The sequence below is a fragment of the Onychomys torridus genome, chromosome X (assembly GCF_903995425.1).
Source record: "Onychomys torridus chromosome X, mOncTor1.1, whole genome shotgun sequence".
Lineage (NCBI taxonomy): Eukaryota > Metazoa > Chordata > Mammalia > Rodentia > Cricetidae > Onychomys > Onychomys torridus.
In genome coordinates, this window is record NC_050466.1 from 56,689,155 (window position 1) to 56,696,180 (window position 7,026).

A 7,026-nucleotide genomic window follows, 5' to 3' on the forward strand; every position below is an offset into this window, starting at 1 on the left:
GATGCCCAGGTTGAGAGTGCCTTCAGATGTTGGCTGAGACAGAGTGAAGGGGTGAAGGGAAAAGGCTGTAGGACATCTGTTTAATCCCCTGAGAATGGCCACAGAGGGAAAGCAGAAAATAATTACAGATTCAAGAAATACAACAAGCCTCCCAAAAGATAGACAGGAAGTCAAGTCCTTCTTAGATTGCCATGGTAGAACTTTCAGGAGCAAACTCTAATCATTCCATATCCAGACCTGTCCAAATCAGCTATCTTTAAATTGTGAAGTGAAATACAACAAAAAAAATTCTTTGATGAACAAGACCAGAGAATTTGTTGCTAGAATGATTTCATCAAAAGAAATATTAGTAGAGTAGTTTAGCCTGAAGGAAAATGGCACTGGTTAGAAAACAAAAGTTATACAAGAAAAGAAAGGAAAATTTAGGTGTGAAAATAAATACCTTTAAGTTAAGAAAAAAGGGTAAGAAGGAAGGAAGGAAAAAATCATAAATTGGAATTGTTGATGGGTTATAAAAAAAATGAGGACACAAAGTTGGGGGTGGAATGGAGCTGAAAGAGTTTGGGAGAGGAGTGAGAGTAAATATGACCAAAATACATTATATGAAATTCTAAAAAATAAAAATACTATCTATCTTCACACAAAGAAAGAAAACAGTAATCCATACATAATCCACAATACTTAGGTCCTTCATGGCTTGAAACCAGGGTTGAATATAGCATGATGTGTACACAGTTAATAACCTGGTAGAACACACATCTCAGCTGGCTCTCTCCAAGAGAGAAGTCTTTTGGCCACCGCAATAGGACTTTCTTTCTCTCTCTTTCTTCCTTCCTTCCTTCTTTCCTTCCTTCCTTCCTTTCTTCCTTCCTTTCTTTCTTCCTTTCTTTCTTTCTTTTCGAGACAAGGTTTCTCTGTGTAGTTTTGGTGCCTGTCCTGGATCTCAATCTGTAGCCCAGGCTGGCCTTGAACTCACACAGATCTGCCTGGCTCTGCCTCCCGAGTGCTGGGATTAAAGGCGTGTGCCACCACCGCCCAGATGCAATAGGTTTTTCTATAGCTACACATTTCTATAACTGGCCATTAATAGGCACTGAGAATGTGTGGGTGTGAAATAGTTCCAACATAGCTGGTGCAACTGGGAAACTAGACTTTTTGTTCATTTTGCAGAAATTGAAGTCATCACAGGTGTTTACTATATTGGACAGCACAGGCATGTACTGTCCTGGAGAACAAAAAAAATTCTTTAACTCTGCTTTTTAAGAATGAAGCCTCGCTCCAGGTGGCACATGCCTTTAATCCCAGCACTTGAGAGGCGGGGGCAGGTAGATCTCTGTGAGTTGGAGGACAGCCTGGTCGTCAGAGCAAGTTCTAGGACAGCCAGAGCTGTTATGCAGAGAAACCCTGTCTTGGAAAAAATGGAACCTAGCAAAGTTACCCATGATCTGAGGGAAAACTATTTTTACATGAGTGCTCTGAGCCAATATTAGTACTCTAAACTCATTCCAACTTGCCTGAGTACATTAGAAAGGTAGATGCGAATATGTGGCTGTATTAGGAAGTCCTACTCCTATGTGTCATATCTGCTGTGCCTGGGACTGCAAACATTAGAGACAAGCTTGTCACTGTCTACTCAGTGCTTTCACATGACTTTAGATACAGAGACAATACACTAGTGATTCAACAAATGATTAACTGTAGTTACTATATAACTCAGCAACTCCACTCACAGGTAGACTGGAGAGAAATAAACCCATATAAAGACACAAAATTTGAGCAGGAATGTTCATAGAAACATTAGTTATAGTAGTAAAAAATAGTGGGAAGAATTGATGAAGGGAATTTTTTAATGTGGCTGTATTAATCAAATTTTCCATAATTCTGTAGATAGTCAACTTTAGAAGAAGGTTTAGCTCATAGTGATGATGGTTTCAGTCCATGGTGGGATGACCCCATTGTATTTCAGCTTGTGTCAGGAGAGTGTGGTAGAGGAAACATATTAACCTCTAGCTTGAAAGTAAAAGACAGGAGGAAAAGGCCAGGATCCTTAATCCCCTTTGAGGGAATGCCCCCTAGTGACATTCAACTTCTTACTAGACCCACCTCCTAAAGGTTAGACCACTTTCCACCAGTGCCACAAAATCCTCATCACATGGACCTTTGGAGACACTTATCCAAATTGTAGCAGTAGTCTATCCAGACAAGGGACTATTATGTAGCCATAAAACTGAATAAAGCTCTGTTACATGCTACCATGATGACCCTTGAAAATATGATGTTAAGTGAAAGAACCAGTCACAAAAGGACACATATTAAGTAATCCCATTGAGTTGAAATGTCCAAAAGATAAATTTTATAAAGATAAAAGATAGATTAGTGATGAGGGGTGATGAGAAAGCAGAGAATGAAAGCAGTATATGTACACTTGATCGAGCACACACACACACACACACACACACACACACACACACACACACACACACCAAAAATTAAATTTCTTCCTGTCTTCATTCCGCCTTTCAGCTTCCATTTCCTACTTGTTAGAGAGAAGGCACACATCCCTTCTGAAAGCAATAGGCATATTCTTTGCAAGGCATGTTGGTTAATTTTTGTTAACTTGACACAAAACTAGAGTCACCTAGGAAGAGGCAGCCTCAACTGAGAAAAATACTTCCATCAGACTGAACTATAGGCAAGTCTATGGTAGCATTTTCTTGGTTGATGATTGATGTGTGAGAGCCCAGACCACTGTAGGGAGTGTCATGCCCAGGCAGGTGGTCCTGGGTTCTATAAGAAAGCAGGCTGAACAAACCATGGAAAGCAAGAAAATAAACAGCATTACTCTGTGGCTTCTCCATCAGTCCCTGCCTCTGGATTCCTGCATTAAATTCCAGCCCTGACTTCCTTCAGCAATGAAATATACCTTGTATACTGAAATAAACCCCTTCCTCTTCAAGTTGTTTTTGGCTAGTGTTTTATCACAGTGATGGAGAAGCAAACTGGGACACCAGGAGCCCCAGATTTTGCTGGTGATGTCACTGCTTCAAAGTGATCATTCTGAAAAGCAGATTTGACTACACTACTTCCCTCCTTAAAAATCTATACAGTGCCCCTGAACACCCCAAGCTATTCTCTGTGTCTATTCCTTCCATTGTAAGTCTGGAATGCTCTTCTCCTGCTTTGTTCTGTTAATGAAGGCCTACTCTTCTAATTTAATTTTATTATATTTTAGCTATATGGCTGTTTTGCCTGCATGTATGTCTCTGTACCACATGTGTGCCTCATGCCCAAGAAAGACAGAAAAGGGCATTAGATAACCTGGAACTGGACTTAAGTATGGCTGTGACTACTATGTGTGTGCTGGGTATTGAACCTGAGTCCTCTGGGAGAGCAGCACATTCTCTTGACTATTAAGCCATTGCTCCAGTCCCCATCTTTTCTAAAATCATATCTGAGATTACTGGACTGCCATTTGTGACTGACCCTTCAATCACACCTAAAAGTAAACTGCCTATGTCCGAGCTATGGGTCCTTAATGCCTCTATTACAATACTAACTTTTTTAAAATCTGTTTTTGCTTGGTAAGGTATCTTACTCATATGTATTGTTAGCATTGATGACAATACCTAGCACATGACAAACACTGAGACAAATGTCACTAAAAAACAGAAAAACAGAAAAGGAGGGCTCCTCAGGATTAATGCTAAGACTTTCTTCATATATTGAAATAATGATGAAATTGCTATGGAGTATATTTTTGTTATTTTTTTATTCTTCTCTCATATATTACATTCCAGCCACAGTTTCCCCTTCCTCACCCCTTCCAGTTCCCTGACCCCCTATCCACTCCCTATCCACTCCACTTTCCCTTCAGAAAAGGGTAGGCCTCCCAGGGATATCAATTAAACATGGCATATCAAGTTACAGTAAGATTAGTCACCACCTCTCACATTACGTCTGGATGAGGCAACTCAGTAGGATAAGGGTCCCAAAAGGAGTCAAAAGAGTCAGAGACAGCCCCTGCTTCCACTATTAGGAGTCCCATAAAAAGACAAACTGTACACAACTGTAACATATATGCAGAATACCTATGTCAGTCACACATGGGCCCTCTGAGTGTCAGTTCAATCTCTGTGAGCCCCTATGAGCCTAGATTAGTTGATTCTGTGGGTTTGCTTGTGGTATCCTTGACCCCTCTGTTTCCTACAATCCTTCCTCCTCCTCCTCTGCAGTATTCTCTGAGCTCCACCTAATGTTTGGCTGTGGGTCTCTGCATCTGTTTCCATCAGTTGCTCTGATGATGATAATGATAGGATCCTGTCTACACATATAGCAGGATATCATTGGGGATCATTTCACTGACTTGTTTTTGCCAGTTCCCCATTACTAGAAATCTTAGCTAGGGTCACCCTCATAGATTCCTGAGAGTTTCCATTGCACTAGGTCTCCAGCTCATCCGCAAGATACCCCTCCCCCAATTCCATTTGTCTTTCTCAGTACTCCAGCCACCCTCCACCAACCTGATCCCTCCTGGTCCCATCTCCATCCACCCCTAGTCCCCCCTCCCCATGATATCTATTCTATTTCCCCTTTCCAGGGAGTCCTCCCTGTTACCTAGTCTCTCTGGGGCTGTGGACTGTAGCCTGGTTATCCTTTACTTTACAGCTAATATCCACTTATGAGTGAGTACATACTATGTTTATCTTTCTGGGTCTAAGTTACCTCATTTGGGATATTTTTCTAGTTCCAACCATTTGCCTCCAAATTTTATGATGTTATTTTTATTTAGAACTGAGTAATAATTGGCACAGGAGACAACTTCCTGAGCAGAACACCAAAAATGCAGGCACTAAGATTAGCAATTAATAAATGAGATTTCATGAAACTGAAAAGCTTCTGTAAGGCAAGGGACACTGTCAATAGGACAAAATGCCAGACTACAGAATGGGGAAAGATTTTCATAAACTCCAGGTCTAACAGAGGGCTGATCTCCAAAATATATAAAGAACTCAAGAAACTAGACATCAACAAACCAAATAATCCAGTTAAAAAATGGGGTACAGAGAATTCTCAACAAAAGAATCTCAAGTGGCCAAGAAACATTTAAAGAAATGTTCAGCATCCTTAGCCATCAGAGAAATGCAAATCAAAAGGACTCTGAGATTCCTCTTACACCTGTCTAAATGGCTAAGATGGAAAACATAAGTGACAGCTTATGCTAATGAGGATGTGGAACAGGGAGAACTCTCATCCACTGTTAGTGGGAGTGCAGACTTATGCAAGCCACTTTGGAAATCAATGTGGTGGTTTCTCAGGAAATTGGGAAATTATTTATCTCAAGACTCAGCTATGCTACTTCTGGGCATATATCCAAAGGATGCTCTAACATACCACAAGGACATTTGCTCAACTATGTCCATAGCAGCTTTATTTATAATAGCTAGAAACTGGAAGCCATTTAGATGTACCTCAACTGAAGAATGGATAAAGAAAATGTGGTACATTTGTTTTTAGGGGGGTTTTTTGTATTGTTTTGTTTTGTTTTCAAACAGGATCTCATGTAACTAAGGCTGACCTCAAACTTACAATGTAGCCAAGGCTGACCTTGAACCTCTGATCCTCTAGCCTCCACCTAATAAGCACTTAGATTATAGATAAACACTACCACTAACTAAGCCACATCCCCAGCCTAGTGGATATATAAAATTTTAAATTATTAATGTAATTCTATCTATCTGTCATCACATTAAAACTCATAGGAATATACAACTTGCACCTTGACATCTGTCAACTTCCCTAAAACAGCACTCCTCCATTTGAGTCACCAAGGACATTTGGGAAGGCATGACAGTTGGGTTTTTGCCCACAGTTACTGTCCCAGGGTTTCCAGTTTAGGGCAGGGGAATCTGCATCTCTGGAAAGCTCCCAAATGAAGCTGCTGCTATTGAATATTCTCTTTGAATCACTACTTTAAGATTTGTTCCCAAGCCCCTAGAATTCACAATCTATGGATACCCCCTAGATGTCACAGTCTAATTGTTTGTATATGGTACACTGGATGAACACATCAAACTGTAATGGAACCATCTGTCATGTGAGAGCTGCCCACTATACTAAAAGTCATTTTCCACATTGTAAGGAGGAAGGGTTCCTGGATCCCCTACATGAAGCCTTGGCTTCTAATCTTCAGTCTTGAGATGAACACTTGTGGTTAAATTAGTAAAGCTTCTCTGCTCTTGATTTGCCTATTTATAAAAACATCTGTCCTTCTGATCCTCCTTTCATGTAGGCAGGCCTTGTTCTGTACCCCAACCACTTCCCCAGGCTGTTCTGAGCCCCCAACTCACTGGACCCTAATTCTTGAGAAATGCATTCCTCAGATCCAGACATGTATTTTAATTATAGGTATATATCTATATGAATACATGTATGTATATGTGTGTGTGTGTGTGTGTTCAAACAACTCGAGATACCCTTAGTAAACAGCAAATAACAGATACTCATTAAATGTTTACTGTTGAATGAATAACAGTAATAAACCCTGATCTCCAATAGCCCTTTAGGACCTTACTTTATGCAAATGTGTTCATTTTAGCTGCTTTGAAGTATCATTAGGCTAGAATGCCCCACCAAGTAGTGCTGGGAATGAAAGATACATAATTCAGTGCTTAATATGACTCTCCAGAGAGAAATACACTTTTAGGCTGCTGAGCTCCAAATGATTTTTTTTAATTTTCAGATTTAATGATACATAGAATTATTTTTGCAGGTAAGTGTTTTTACTGATGCTCTTTAGTGTGAGTTTTATTAAAGAGAGTGGTCCTAATGGGCCTTGCTTTTATAAATAAACTGAACCTTTTGTTGTTGCAAGAATTTCCACTAATGAAAACAACATTCTGTAGTTAGATGTTTGGGTTTTATATTTAAGTTATTTTGTACCTAGAATCACCTTGCTATTGGTGAAATCATAAGTCCAAAGTGGTCTCTTTGGTTTTGTTGTTGTTATTTGGCTTTTGTTTTTGTTGT